At 40.9% G+C, this 15,971-nt stretch overlaps 1 pseudogene; it reads right to left on the bottom strand.

Moving 5' to 3' along the window:
• Positions 1-381: 381 nt before the first annotated feature.
• LOC118778892 lies at positions 382-7,394 on the bottom strand (annotated as a pseudogene).
• Between the last annotated feature and the right edge of the window lie 8,577 nt (positions 7,395-15,971).

Genomic DNA, 15,971 nt, shown 5'->3' with positions numbered 1-15,971 from the left:
ACCATTTGGTACCAAACAACTTTAAACATTTTTTCATTAATTTCCGCAACATTTATACATCTGACATACAACGTAGCAGCATGAAATCCATAATAACTCCGTAAAAAGTTGTGGGGAAGCAGTTATCAGTTCCTTTATGCATTCTGTTTTCACCCATGAATATAAAGCAACAAGAATGTCCAATTTGTATTTCACATATTGTCCAATAAGATATCTCCAGTTCTTTTTCCTAATTAATACAATATAGTCTTTGCATGATATATAATGAAACATTTGACTGGTGTACAGTTTGGGAAAGGACTCTTTCTTTAAGACTGAAAGCCATCTGTGCTCTCCGGTGCTTTGGGCTGGCATCATAAAGTGAAACTCTGATGGAAAAGCTCATCCTGCCAGTCCCTTCTTGCCTGCCTCTCCTGCATGGTCAGATCCGCTGAAGGCCCAGTGCTGCCTGGGGTCAGCAGGGTTACAGCTGTCCATCAGTATCTGGCCCTCAATCAGGGACAGGCACATACCAGATGATGGATTTCGGAGGAACTGCTCCTGGAAATGGTAACGGTAGATAAACAGAATCACAATTATTAAGCTGTATTCAACCTGACAAATTAATCATATCCCATACACAGTGTTTTTATGCTACTTCCCTACTGCATAAAACTATATGGCTAAAAACTTTTCGTAAAGAAGAAAAACAGTGATTAGTTTCTTAGGCATAAAACATCTACTGAACAGAAAAGGCCTCAGTTTTATACACTTCTGAGCACATTAAAAACGATCAAATAAAAGCTTAAACAGAACTGGGGTTCCTACATCTTTGATGTTTGACCCCTTTTAGTAAGATAGAGAGTGAAACCAATACACAGCATACAGCCAACAAGCACTAGAATGTCTTCTTAGCTTCATTGTAATTATAGAAAAAGTGTGAAACAGTTCCTGGAAGGCTTGTGCTATGAGCATTCTTATTACTCTGCCTTTATTATGCAATTCAAACTGCTTCAGCTGTGCATGATTGGCTGAGCCTCTGGGCTTAAAAACTCCAATTTGCAATTTGAAATCCACATCAATGAACTGTGCTGTTCAATTTAACAGACATCAGAGATGGATCTGAGCCTCAAAGGTCTTTTGGAGAGCTCACCGCTGATATATTATCTGAGAACAGGTATGATGTAGGTATTTGTTGTGCTTTATACATCTCAGAATTCCTCTATATGTTTAAAACACATTTGTGAATAGCCTTAAAGACAGTAGAGCCCATGATTGGCAATTCTGCTCCGATTAATATGAGCACCTGTGGTGATGTAATATTTTAGAGCACCAACAGGTATCATCAGAATTTCACCATTTAGCTGATGGAGGCAGCCACAATTCCTGAATCTTTGTCTTCATTGTTATTAAAGTGTAGAGTGTGGCTCTTTCATGCATGCAGTTTCAGTTAAAAAGAGAACTAAAAACTGAGCAACAGTTTGTCTGAGTGATCCGATGTCCAGCTGAAATACATGCAGCACTCATTTACACCAAGGCAGCTTCCAAAAATTCACTGCAGTGTACTTGGGTACAGGGAGCATGTGTCATCATGAACCAAAAAGCATTATCAAAAAAGTTTAGATTTTAAAAATTATTATAAAAATAAAAAAAAATGCCCAACCAAGTGGATGACTATGCTAGTGATTCAAAGCAGATGCCGGAGCAAAACCTGAAAGACAAACTAAACAACTCTCCGGGTTTGAGTCCGACTCCGGCTGCCTCGTGATGGAGGGTGATGTACCGGGGTGAGCTCCCACTCCTGTGCAGGGTCGACGCTGGTGCCTCGGCCCTTCAGCTGGCAGGGCTGGGCCTTGACTGGCTCCGAGCCCTGAGCGCTGTGCAGACACAGCTGCTGCTTCCTCATGCTGTGCCGCACCTCTCTGTGTGACGTGTGCTCAAAGTACTGCAGGAGGGAAAAACAGCGCTAACAAGGGACCGCTGTGCCAGCAACCTCCCTCAGGGCAATGCATTGTGTTTTTAATAGGTTTTTTCTGTGAATACAAATACAATTTATATTTTATTCACATTATATGTATATATATTTATACACACACACACACACACACACACATTATATATGTATCCGTTAACACTACCACATTAAACAAAAAATGTCAAATGTTAACATTAAATTCATTAAAACATGACATAACATAAAAAGGTCATTAAGAAAATCCAGGTGTCATGACTTGTTCAAAACAAAACTATAGAATAGCAAAAGGTGCATTAGTGAGGAAATCATATTTTTGTAATTGCCACCATCTTAATCACAGGCATACCTGGTTCCCACCCATGTTGTGGCACACGTACATTATCAGCGGCTTCCCTCCAGTGTTATCTGGCCCCATGTCCAGACAGGTCTTTGAGGCAAAGTTCTGGATCTGCACGGACACAGTCACAAAGTGGACAATTACTGACTGATATGCACATAACACAATGAAGCAGAGTGAGCAGATCATGAGCTCCAGCCAACACTATGCTGCCCCTCCAGTGTGGGAGGGAAGAGGTCTTACCGCTCCAAAGTTGAGAGGGACAAGGTCTGGCACAAAGGCCTCAGGGTAGATGTTCTCCAGGTACCAAGAGAAGTTTTTACAGTGAAGCCTCTCTCTGATTTTAAGACGCTCAGATATGTCTCCATATTCCTTCTGAGGGTGTTAAGCCGGAAAGAGAACAGAGAGCACAAAGTGATGTTGCGCATATGTGCAGAAGATCTGAATCTAAAATGCCCTCAAATTAGTAGTCCAAACTGGGTGTGCGTAATCCCAGCCTACAGGGGCCACAGACCTTCAGGTTCCCCCTGACCAGTATACAAGCTGCTTGGTCAGAAGACTACCCAGAGAGAACCCCCTTCATCATGCTAAAGGCATCCCTTACCTGTTTCAGAGCCACGGGCTAAACGCTCTCACCTCTCTGGCGATGGCAGCGGCCTTCTGGTTCCCGCGGTAGAAGATCTGCTTGTACTCATCCATCCAAACCTCGGCCAGGCGGACTTGGTTGCGGATGATGACCCCGACGCCCTTCGGGAAGGTGTGGGGGCTCTGGCTGCGGAAGATGTGGCCCACCACGGAGCATGGGATAATCTCCAGCTTCCCACCACACAGCCACACCTGCACACGGCAGAGGGACCACAGCTCCGGTGTCACTCCCCAGCGTCTCCGTCATACCGAGGCTTACGAAAACTGACACAGGTACTCTCTGCCCCCAACAACCAATCCAAGATCAGATTACAAAACCCTAAACCTATTACCAGTTTTTTTTTATGCGAGAAAGCAGAAGCTGATCTAGAGCCAGTCCTTGGGGATAGTCTTTATCTACTTACTAGACATGCCTTGATGAGTCATGTTCTACTATCCATTACCACGTGAGAATTATCATTCTCGTTGAGAATTAAGGTTTTGACAGCTCTAGGATGTAGGCATATTAAATCCATCTACAATACAGTGAATGAATACAATTAATTAGTACTGGGTTACAAGGCACCTATAGCACTTCACAGAAAAATTCATTGCTGATCAATTTAAAGTTATTTCACTGCAAACTTTAAGACTGGCTTATGGCTACATCTCAGACTGCCCCCTACACCCACAAACTTCCCCTACATCCTACAGAATCACATAAGCAGAATCACGTAAGTTATTACAGCAAGCTAACTAACTGTCTTGCTACCTGGACATTTATCTAGCTACCTAGCAAAAAACTAATTAGCTTGTTTGCTAAAATAGCCAGCTAGTTAACACTATAAAGACCTAGGTCATTACACCTGCCTGATGACACAGGAATCAGAGCTTTCTTTGCCAAGTACCCTGGTGTTCACTGGTAGGCAAATGACTCCAGTTATTGATTGTAAGAGAGAAATATTCATCTAAACAAAGATTGCAGGGTACAACAACCAAACACAAGAACAGTACTTTTCCTCTCAAACACTTCCATAACAGAATGCCATTCATTATTGCGTACTGCTGAGTAAGGATAGAAGGTGTCCAACGTAAATATTTTAAACCTAATGTCAGAACGTGTTCATGCCAAGGGGGCCTCCCTGTGAAGGGAGAGGGAGAGGGAGCGGTTGAAAAGCAACCTATAAATGCTCCATACAGCTATTCAACCAGGAAAGCAGCCCTGGCCTCTGTATGTTAAACCTAATTACTCCCCCTGAAAGACATTTCCACGTTCTCCCCTCCCCAGATCTCCATGTCCTCATCATAGGTCCCGATGTGCTGGAAGTAGGACTTGGAGATGGAGAACAGGCCACCTGCAAAGGTAGGAGTCCTGGAAAACATATACACACATCCACAAGTGAGGTCAGCACAGCTATACGGACCTCCGCCAAGAGACAGACAGTGACAGGCGTACAGTTTGATGGGATTGAATTAATGTTGCGTCTGAACTAATACCATTTAAACCATTTATATTGACATCATTCCATTGCAAGAGGCTCAGAGTATCTTACTTGTTATGAAGACACTTCCAGAAACACACAACATTATATTGACATTATATGCGCGTATAATCCAACACATCTGTAGTGCTCAGTGGGAGCACGGGTGCTGTCGTGTGTGTGTGCGTGTTGCTTACTTGACTGGGTAGGTCTCGTCCTTGCGTCTCTTCTGATCATGCTCAGGGATGGACTCCCAGCCAAAGGACAGGTTCCAGTCGAAGTTGCCCCGATTGCGGGCGTGGTGGGATGCCACAGGCCTACTGAACTGTAAGCTGTTCCAGTTAATGGTTACGATATGAGGGCTCACCACTGCAGTCGGCTCCTCTACAATCCGAGCCAGCAGGGGCTCCAGCCAGCCATTGAAACACTCACCTGTGGTGAGGAGGTATGGAAACGTCAACAAACCAGCCTTGAGGTTTCCCCCACTACACACTAATGGAATATTTTACAATATACAACTAAGGCAGAGAACAGAGAAGCTGTGATCCAAATATCATAGTCCCTCTAGACACATATCGTAATGAGGCCTAATCCAAATTAACAGAAAAAACGGAAGGAGAGTGATGTTTATTATCCTTAAATGCATGTCCTTTTATAATGTTTGAGAGAGACTGAACATTTATATACCTGAATGGAAACCTCTGCTTGACACTTGTATTCCTTAAAGGACATGCATTACACTACTTGAGGCTACAGATGATCAGGAAATTATCATAAAGAACGGCACTTCATATGTCCTTGCATTAGAATTTTATCCTTAAAAATCAAAGCAAATCAAAGGAGGAGGTCCCTGCTGGCACAGGGAGTGTTGCATGCTGGGTAACTCACAGTGGGAGTCCAGGAAGGTGAGCACCTCGCCTCTGGCCTCCCTTGCCCCCAGCAGCCTGGCCGCGACCAGGCCCTTCCTCTCCGGCTGCCGCAACACCCGTACCATCTTCAGCGTCCGCACATACTTCTCCAGGCGGCCTTTCAAGTGTTCTGCAACAGTGGAAGACATTAATCCCTTTTCCTGGATGTGAGACAAGAGCAAGACGCCTTCTCTTACAAACAGTTACTATCATTCCAATCCAATTATTATCCAAGTACAAGGAGACTTTATTTAACCTTATCACCTGTAAACCTGAAATGTCACGTGTACGTCTTGCCAATATTTTTGTCTTCTGCATACAGAAGACTAAAATCTTTAAAGAATGGATAGGCTTGCTGTATCCATTTTAATTAAATTTTATCACTGCCTACCATTGTATCTTCAATAATGAGATTTTCAGCAGCAACATTATCAGAATTACAATGCCTGCAATGAATCAACTGACATTGATTTTCTGAGCATCTTTACTCTTCTAGTAAATGTTACAGTGATCACAACTTCATTTTGGATCACGAATACAAACTTTTAGAGAGAATGTGCACTGTTAGAGAGAATGTGTATTATCTAATGGTCTTCATACCAGCTCTCAGATGTGTGCAAGGATGACAAACACGGGATACACTAGCCAATGCAACTTTTACCCGGCCTGGCACACTCCATGTTTGCCCTGTGAGAATATTGCTGCCTTGCCTAGACAAACTGATTTTCAATTTTAAATTACTCATATGTCTTGAATAGGTTGCATGAAACTGTATTATGCAGATATAAAAATGAAATAATTTTCTAAGGAATGAACATACTACTAAACGACTGCCAGCTGACAGGTGGCTAACTTATGATTGTGAGACACTCATCTGTTGTTCATCTGCCTGTTAGCAACTCGATGTTGGATATATAACGGACATGTTACCATATGCACATCAACTGTGGTGCAGATTCTATTGACAAATCGCTGCATTTCAAAGAGTTGCGTACCTGCAGTGCTTGCATCATCCACCAGCAGGATCTCTGTGAGGAAGATAGCTGGGGCGGTGTGCAGAACGCTGTAGACGGTGCGCAGGAGAGTGGACCAGGCCTCGTTGTGGAAGACAATGATCACGCTGGTGGTGGGCAGAGGGGGGCAGCGGCGAAATTTGCGCTCCACACAGCTGGACCACATAAACCGTACCCATCAGTACTTTGAATGTGAATATTACATTTACATTTATTCATTTGGCAGACGCTTTTATCCAATGCGACTTACATAGGTTACAGTATTTTACAATGTTATCCATTTATACAGCTGGATATTTACTGAATAGTACTATACCTTCGATATATTTCATTTTTTAATCATGAAAAATATTACGTATCGTCAAAGTAAAACCAATTTGATGGACCGAAATCCAGAATCAGCAGTGGCATAAATTTTCAAAATAACATTATAAATTACGTACTTCATATAACTTTTAATTAGTGGTCACTAAACAAAACAGACAGAGAGGAGACATAACCCTACTGCAGGGACTACCAGCTGCTCGGGAGGCTGTTTGCTCCCAGGTGTTCCACTCTGGACGCAGGTACAGTGACTCACTCGGGGTGGCGCGTGTCCTCGCCCAGGCTGCGGTGAAGGGAGATGCGGTCGCTGGCGAACTGGTTGAAGTAGTGCCTGGCCATGCCCTCCGTCTTTTCCTTCAGCTCCTCGGCAGACAGCTGCCCCGTCGGGAAGGCCTGGCCGTCGGCTCCAGGGCTGCGGGGGTCCTGGTAGGGCCTCTCCATGTGCGGCCTGAGCTCGGCCGCGCTGTAGTACCCCGGGGGGCAGCGGCTGCTGGGGGCACCCTGGATGTCTGTCGGTAGGGGCAGCGGAGCGCCGATCTGGAGGCCCAGGTTTTTGAACACGCCTGCTGGCCGCCCGTCTTCGTCAGCTGACTCCTCAAAACGGGGCTCTGAGATGGAGCCCTCGCCCCCCACGTCTCCCTGCATCATGATCAGCGCCACCAGGAAGAGGCTGCCCCCCAGCACCACGAGCTTCAAGGGAGAGGCACGACGCAACAGCACACGCACTGCGCCAAGGAGGACACTGGGAACCATTGCACTGGAGGGATCAGACATACATACATTAGTCATATTCAACACAGTATCATTCATATACTATATATACATATATTAGTCACATACAAATACATTAAAAACGCATCATGCATTGTTACATGAGAAAAACATGATAATATGCCATCAGTGTTTATAGAATTAATAATGTATCACATTACCTGAAGTATATGCCATAAAGCTAACGTAACACTGTCATAAACACCTCAGGGGTGATAATGTAACATAGTGTTAAGGAGCAGGACTTGTAACCAAAAGGTTGCCGCTTCAATTCCCCACTGGGGCACTGCTGTTTGTACCCTTTGGCAAGGTACTTAACCCAGAACTGCCTCAGCTAATAACCAGCTGTATAAACAGGTAACGTGCAAGAAATTGTAACCTATGTGAGTCACTCTGGATAATAGCATCTGCTGAACAGCAATCATGTAATGCAATTATGATTATGATGTCTCATACTAAATTATACTAACAGTGCTGTAAGTATCAAAAACATTTAAATCATCTGACACTGCGTAACATTTCACACTATTGTTAGAACACATCATTTGACACAGGTAAGTCAGAAAGCTTGTGCAATGTTGCCGTAAGCATAACATTACTTTTCTTAACCAATTGTGACAGCTTATAGCTGATTATGTTTCCACAGAGCAAAGCTATGTACTTTAATCTGTGACACACAAGGAAATAGTCAGCATTTCTGACATCCTTTGTGCGACTCCTCAGAGACTGGACTGGGTATGACCCTCACCACAGGTGAACAAAAGGCCTTGAAAGTAAGGGCCTCAACACCAATATTCAGCATAAAACCTAGCATTTGAAAGCTGGGTTAGGCCAATGTTAGACCAAGCACCCACACACCCATGAGCCTCCCTCACACACCCCTTAGCTGTCTGAGAAAATCACATTGCTGTTACCCTTAAAACCAATGAAGATAATCTGAAGGTTCCACATGGGAAGAATGAATTCATGGGAGGGTGCACAAATCTTGCTCTTTTGAGGAACTGGAAGGTAAGGTGAGACCAACCGACAAGCAATAAATCTGACAATAACCATGATTTCTACCAGGTAACCCTTCAACTATCAGAGCGCCACAGAATACCATGCACGCCGTGGAAGCACCTGAAAGAGCTAAATAGTTTATAGGTTCCTTATTGCTTGACCGCTTATACCATTCAAAACTGACATGTGCACTCGGTTCTGATCCAAACGCCGGCAAATGCATGTTTTTTCGACGAGAAAGGGGAAATTTCAAATGTTGTCTTTTCTGTCAATATATTTAGATGGCTGTGTTGGAATCGATAACGTGTGACTTCGGGAAAGACGTAATCAAGGATAAAAATATATGCAAAAAAAAAAGATACATTTCCCGCAAGACATTAATAAGTGCTTGTGTATCTCCGCTTGGTTACGTGATCACCGGGCATAAAACAAATCTAGTATCATCGCAATATGACTAAATTTGTCCTCTATAAAATACCTGTACTAATGTAGTCGTACACTACCTACCTAAACTATGACCAGTCTCAATTCAATTACGTGTCCGTTTTAACTGCCTACCAAATAAATAAGTCCTGGCACTACAGAAACTTCAGAATTATCCTTTTACTTAATCCTCTCACGGACCTACCTTTAATTTTACTGCCCTGGCCAGCACAATTGCTTTACACAGCGGTACATGTGCGCGGGAGTCCGATTATTCACCCCCTGCGTAATTGATCAGAAGACGCTGACAAGGCAGAGTCCAGGTGCCTTGGCACGTATTCACCCAATGAGAGGTGGGTAGTCTTTCAGTACCACTTGCCTTCAAACCAGATTTTTTTGCATGGCAGGTGTATTTCATCTCAGTGATTACCTTTCCCCCCGGGTTCTTACATCGCTCATTTCCATAACTGGATGCGCACCGTTTTTCCGAGATTCTCATTGATCATTTTCCTTTACTCCTCTGTCAAACTCGAATTTATGTATTCGCTCGTAGCACGCCATGTAGAATTTGACGTGAATGCATTTTGTTGGCGGTATATATAACCTTACCTTGCAGTCAACGTTAATACCGATCGTAATGAGTTTGAGTTTCACTTGTAGGTATCTATGAAGGATTCGGTGTGTCCTTAAGGATACTGTTGGTGCTGAAATAGATGTATGGTATGAAAATCATTAAATAATCGATATGACAAAACAATTCATATGTTTATCATGCAGTTTAAACGCAATAAGTTTTTGCTTTCAGTGTATGGGGAAGTTTTAGTGTGTCAGCATGTAGCGGGAGTAGTTTTGACCTGAACGAATTATATGAAGTTCGTCAAAATATCTCATTCCTCTGAGTATCCTTTCTCAAGTGCTTTACTGATATTTTCTAATCTGTTTGTATTGTAATGTGCTCTCCTGCCACGAGCTGGTTACCAACGAGTTGGTTGTCATGTTCATTGGTCACGTCACACCTCGTCCCTGTTCCTTATGTTGGCGACGAGTGTGGTAGGCTACGTTGAAATACGAGCTCCGGTCATTGTCATATAAAAGATGTCTTAATTATCTTATAATCATTGTTTAACTTGCTTCATTTATCGAACATAGTAATGTTGATGATACTTGAAATACTTGAAACGCTACGAAGGTTAGCTATAGAATGTTATATGAAAGATGAGTCAAATATATGACTCAATATATATGTTCTATGAAAGATCAGTCAAACAATGAGACCATAACCAGGGAGCTGGCTAATGCAGGGGTGAGCTCCTACCCTCACAGTCTCACAAATTCAAGTACACTGAGGCATGCAGTGTATATACTCCATAACACAGTGGACGAAATACTGAGTAATTTTGAATTACAAATTAATTCAAATTTGTGATGAATAATAATAATGAATGGAACACATGTATTCTTTTACACATCCAGTGTAAAAGGAACCCTCAAATGTTGGTTTTCGCAGGTTGGTTATACGGATTGATGCTTCAGATTAATTCATCTAAACTGAGGCCTCTCCTAATGAATTTTTGTAGGACTTGTTTCAGAGAGCACATTATCACAAGGTTCACTGAGCTAACACCAAAGTGGAAATGAGCAACAGCTGCACTCAACAACAGAACAGACTAGTGTGCTAAGCATAAAACTTGTCCCTCTGTATTGGAGTCACCTTGACTACACCTAGGGGACAGGGGTGGGGTTCTGTTCAGTTGATGATCATCTGCATGCCAGTATGATTTCTCTGCAACTTCATAAAAACAGAACCTATCTGTTCCAAAATAAGGAGCTTGAGATGGATTGGGGAGGTAAAATGAAAGAAAAAAATCATATAGACATAGACATTGCTGAGACAGGAACTGATCTGATGCATGCAACGCAAAATGGATTACAATTCAATCATCTTATCTGCTTGTTCACCTCAGATATGAAATATTACTGCAGATGCTGCACAAAGAGAATACACTGCATGCCTCAGTGTACTTGAATTTGTGAGACTGTGAGGGTAGGGGCTCACTCCTGCATCAGCCAGCTCCCTGGTTATGGTCTCACTGTTTGACTGACCTTTCATAAAACTCACCATCTGCTGAAAGAGTTTCCCAAACTCATGGACATTGTGTCATCACATGATCATCACACAGGCATTATAAGAATTATACCAAAATGGATGATGACTCAAATCAATGTAATCACTAATGAATACAGAAATCAGCATTCTGTTGTCTTTCTATGAGGTCAGTGACAGGTTACCTTTTTGTGAAGAGCTGCAATTCTTCCCAAAAATCATCCTTACAGCTGCTGATCAATCATTTCTTTTGCCAGGATGATCTGTGAAAAGATTTTTGTGAAAATGTAACCTTGTAGTTCTTCCACATTTGTTACTGAACATTGCTTCAGTTATAAAGACAAGGAACCTTTGCTCGTTACTCGTAAGATGATGAAAATGATAATGTGCCACATCTACTCATCTACAAAAAATATTTCTCCCCCTGAAGTCCAGTGGATTCAAAGCATTCCATTATGTCCAATGTCTGAGGCCCAAAGAAGACCAACTAAGATTTAAGAATAATGTAACTAAAGTATGGAACACTAGTTGTGTGTGTAATTCATAATATACTTTGAAGGGAGAGACAGTAACCTTGTGTTATGCATTTTAATTAAACATTACAGTCCTCGCCTTCTGTATTCATAAAGGATGATTGCAGATTCCATTTTGTTGCATATTCTAATTAAGCTTTAAATGTTGCAAGAGTCTGAATGTCTATTTATCCATGTATCCATTCATCCATATGTTGCGTTGTTGTTTATCAGGTAGTCCTAGTAGCTGGTCAAGCAGGAATTCTGTTCTGGCTGTATGCCCAAAATTGGGCCATTGTTCACCCCACAAGCTAAATACAATTTAAGACATCTTCAGACTCAAGCAATATAAGCATTCCATTTATTAAACTTAAAGCTGAAAAAATATACAGCAATCTATATATATAACATACTGCCATCTGCCTATTGTTGATGTATTCTTTTCATTTCTATATTTTAATGTCATGTCACACTGGTGTATCTTATCTGTCTTACCTGGATCCCAATATTATTTGTGCCACAGTGTGGGGCTGTGGTAGGATGAGAGGACCAGGTAAAGATGGTGTATCGGTGAGGCTGAAAAGCAATCTGCTATGGTCTGAACCAAAGCTCTGTTTCATATGTATTACAGCTGTGCAAAAACACTCTCCTACCTCCAAACTCAGGATAGACTGCTCTATGGTGAAAATCCACCGCTGACATGCTGAGGAAAAAAACACTTCCACCATCACTTGTAACTATAGATGCGAACTTGCCACAACAGAACTGCTTTAAAACTAGAACAAGATAGAACTAGAAATATTTCTTGTGGAAACAGAAGCCTTGCTAAATACATATAAACAGTCAGAGGTGGACACCCTGGCTTCAGAAAGTAAAAGTCCTGCCGCACATTTGTACTAGCCATTCATTACACCAGCTGAATTTAATTAGCACAACTCTTCAGCCAGGTAGAGGAGCTAATTAGTGAAATCACCTTGTTTAGTGAATGGCTAGAACAAACACTTGGCAGGACTTTTACTTTCTGAAGCTGGGGTGTCCACCTCTGTAAACAGTGCAGATATGTGGTCAGAAATTGTATACAGAGGAATCTGGGGATAAATGTAGCAAAGATGGAGTACCCGGACTCCACTTCCTATCCTCCACAAGTGAGCTTGAAAGGACACATAGGCCCTCTGTGGTTCTTCTGCCTCCTGCAGAGCAAAACAACACAAATTTACTATTTGAACTTAAGCAGGCGCTGCTAGTAATTAAACCTCTTCATTTCTGATTATTGGAAGCGATTCAGAACAACTGTTGAAATAAACAAAACTATCTCTATGACTACCAATAAGAAGTGGCATGTCATTTAGCTTAATTTATACCAAAATCTGTTGTTGCAAAAATTGAATAGATAAATATTCACATAATCGTTTCTCTCCAAGCCTTGTAGGAAACAACAGTTCTTTAAGTGCAAGAGATCTGTATTCCTTCACGCTTTCAGACAGTAAAATTAATGTTAAAGAACTATTTATTCAACAATGTCCACAGGCCCCTGCTTTACAAATAGTGATAATGTGATAATTAAGACACATAGATATAATTTCTCTGTTAAGTCTCTCTTTCTTGGGTTTACAAGACAAGACTTATCCTAGATGATTTGGAATTTCTGTGAAGAGTATGATAAACTTGTTACACCAAAGCACAGAGCTGTCAAATGTCAAATTATGTGAATTACATTACATTACATTATATTACATCACATGCATTTGGCAGAGACTCTTATCCAGAGTGACTTCCAGGACAATAGAACATAAGTGTATCCATTCAATTAACTGAGCAACAGTGTCAGACCAGGCTACCAACACTAGAACAATGAATCCAAAATGCATCACAATACTATAGGTAAAGTAAACATCAATCCTAGAAATAGCAGGTGTTAGGCGCGGGGATTGAGGTGGAACCAAGATGCAGTCTGAAGGAATGGGTCTTGGTCAAGTATAATGAGCACCAAGCTAACACAATCAGTCAGTTGATGGTCATCACTGTTTGATGCAATATGTCCTTAAAGTCAACTGAACATTACAGAATTGTGCGCAAAAATATATGGGCCAACTGTGACTTCAGTTCATCCATTCTAATTTTGATGTGAGTGTTGTGTGGCATGGCATCACAATTCGACATGACACTGTGCATCACATCAAAACTGAAGCTTCATGGAAGAATGTTTGACAGTTTGAAAAGTATAAATCCAAAAGCTATGTACCTGGACTCATGTTGCAGAAAATCCACATATAAATACTCTGATTTTTGGAAAAATTTTTCATCTCCATTTATTTGGTTCAAATATATACCATTTATTTTTCAGGTTTTGTGTATTTTGTTTGTTTCAATATAAATGGTTTTTCTTCTTACATTAAGTCATCATTTAGGGGTCGTTTTGCTCCTTTCACACCATCAGATGCACTTGTTCTTTAATGTCCTGCTAATAGTTGAAAATTTTGAATGGTAACCCTTATTGACTCTGACTTACTGTGGCAACAGAAAGTGATACGTTCCAGAGATATCAGCTGTCTCAACTGGAGTCATTGTCTTTTAACTACAGGGCTTTTTCAATATTCATGCAAAATCAACATAGATCCATATTCTGCAAAGATCAGAAAGTGACTTGCAACTGGCTACAATGTGGAGATGTAGCCTTTGGCAAAATATGAGGCAAAACCAATGTGAATAATGTAAAAATGTGGACTTGAATGTTTGTGATGATGTAGCACAGCAGGAAACCTACGAATGAGAAGAATAAAAAGATAAGGGATAAAGTGAAATTGGTCCAAGCTTGGGAATTTATTGTATGAGATTGTATCTGAATTGTGGGTGTTTAAATGAAGTTAGATTGTACAGGGGTGAATGTTTGAAATGAGTTATATCTCAAGGATCACTTATTTCTGCAAGAAACCCCAAAAAGGGCCCAACGCTCAGAGCTGTGTAAGTATGGGGTATGGCCTGCTAACATGTAACTTAGTGGATCAAATACCTGTCATCCTAATATATATGATTTTACAACATTTTTACAAAACTATGCACATATTACAGTATTTTTTCTTAATAATATGTATTTTAAAATTACCAGTTGCTTTTTACAGTCTGTTTTTGGACTTTGAACTGAAAGAAGTGTTACGTCCTGTGATTTATAAGCATCGATCTTTTGAACTGGAGCCTTGAGCACTTTTATTTTGACAATCATCCCACAAGAAACACCAATTGTTGCTAAAACGGATTGTCTACTCCATTGGTGTTTTTAGACTCTTTTTAGGGGTGCTCAAGCACAGCTAAATTTCATCGCAGCACCCCTAAAAAATAGTAATAATAATAATAATTATCATTATTATCATTATTATTTTCTGAAATCATTTTTAGCCCTCTAATGTTAGATTTTGCAAATTTGTCTATTAGAGACGGGACAAACAATTACAAGTTCAAATGGCTTTATTTAAACAGGTTTATACCACGGCTTGATTAAATACTCGTTTCTGATTAGCTGGAGGGGTGTGCATTATTTCCCAGTAAAAGCACGGTAATAATGCACGGCTATGAAGTAGTTTCAGTGAAAGTGGCCTTATCACCGTTCGAAATTAATACGCAAGTTCATTCAACTTTACCGAAGATTCCATACAACCGAACACAGCGGTAACATTGTAGTAACATTAGATAACGTTACATCTAATGTTATCTATTGTAGTTCGCTAGAGATTATCGGCTAATGCTAGCTTTCTGACCTAGTCTGCTTGCACAGTTGCCAGCTAAGGAGCTAACTGATGCACTTTATTATTTTAGTTAAAGTAGTCACAGTGTTTCTTATTCTTATAGAATTGGGCTTTATGGTATATTTACAGTACATTTGAACCATTAGTATGATACACTATAATAGACCAACTAATTAGGTTGCTTCTGAAGTTAACATTGTGCACCTAATTGAACTGAGGTTTGCCAAAGTGAAAGGAGTTGAATACTTTTGCAAACAGCATATTCAATTTTTCATTTTCTTAAATAAATATTTTGTGGTGTAAAATTCATGTTACTTGCTAGTAATTCATTAAAAGTATTATTGTTGTAAATTAAAATATCATATATAGAAAAAATATTAATGTATTAATTGTTATCCAGTGAAATGAACGATTTAGCAGGGGGGCTGAACACTTTTGCATGGCACTGTCACATTCTCATTAGGGGCTGAGCTCCCACAAAGGTGTGATGTAGAATCGCCCTGGGTCTACTCTATAGTTTCACGGAGCTCTTCGCTCTCATGTGAAAACTACACTGACAGTTGTTTTGAACACATTTTCTTCAACTGTATTATTCAACCGCTATTAAATGACAAGCCTCATTCACTCCCCTTAACAGACAGTCTCGTCCATGTCCCTATATGTAAGCATAAAAGGACGAAAGTAAAGGTAGAAATGCGTATTTCGAGCAAAATAGTAGTTGGCTTTAAATGCTTTTGGACTTCACCTACCACCAGCACTTCTGCCCCAAGTCTCGCAGTCG

The sequence above is a fragment of the Megalops cyprinoides genome, chromosome 6, assembly GCF_013368585.1.
Source record: "Megalops cyprinoides isolate fMegCyp1 chromosome 6, fMegCyp1.pri, whole genome shotgun sequence".
NCBI classification, from domain to species: Eukaryota; Metazoa; Chordata; class Actinopteri; order Elopiformes; family Megalopidae; genus Megalops; species Megalops cyprinoides.
Note: the sequence above shows the minus strand (reverse complement) of the source record. Positions and strands in the feature narration are given on the sequence as shown.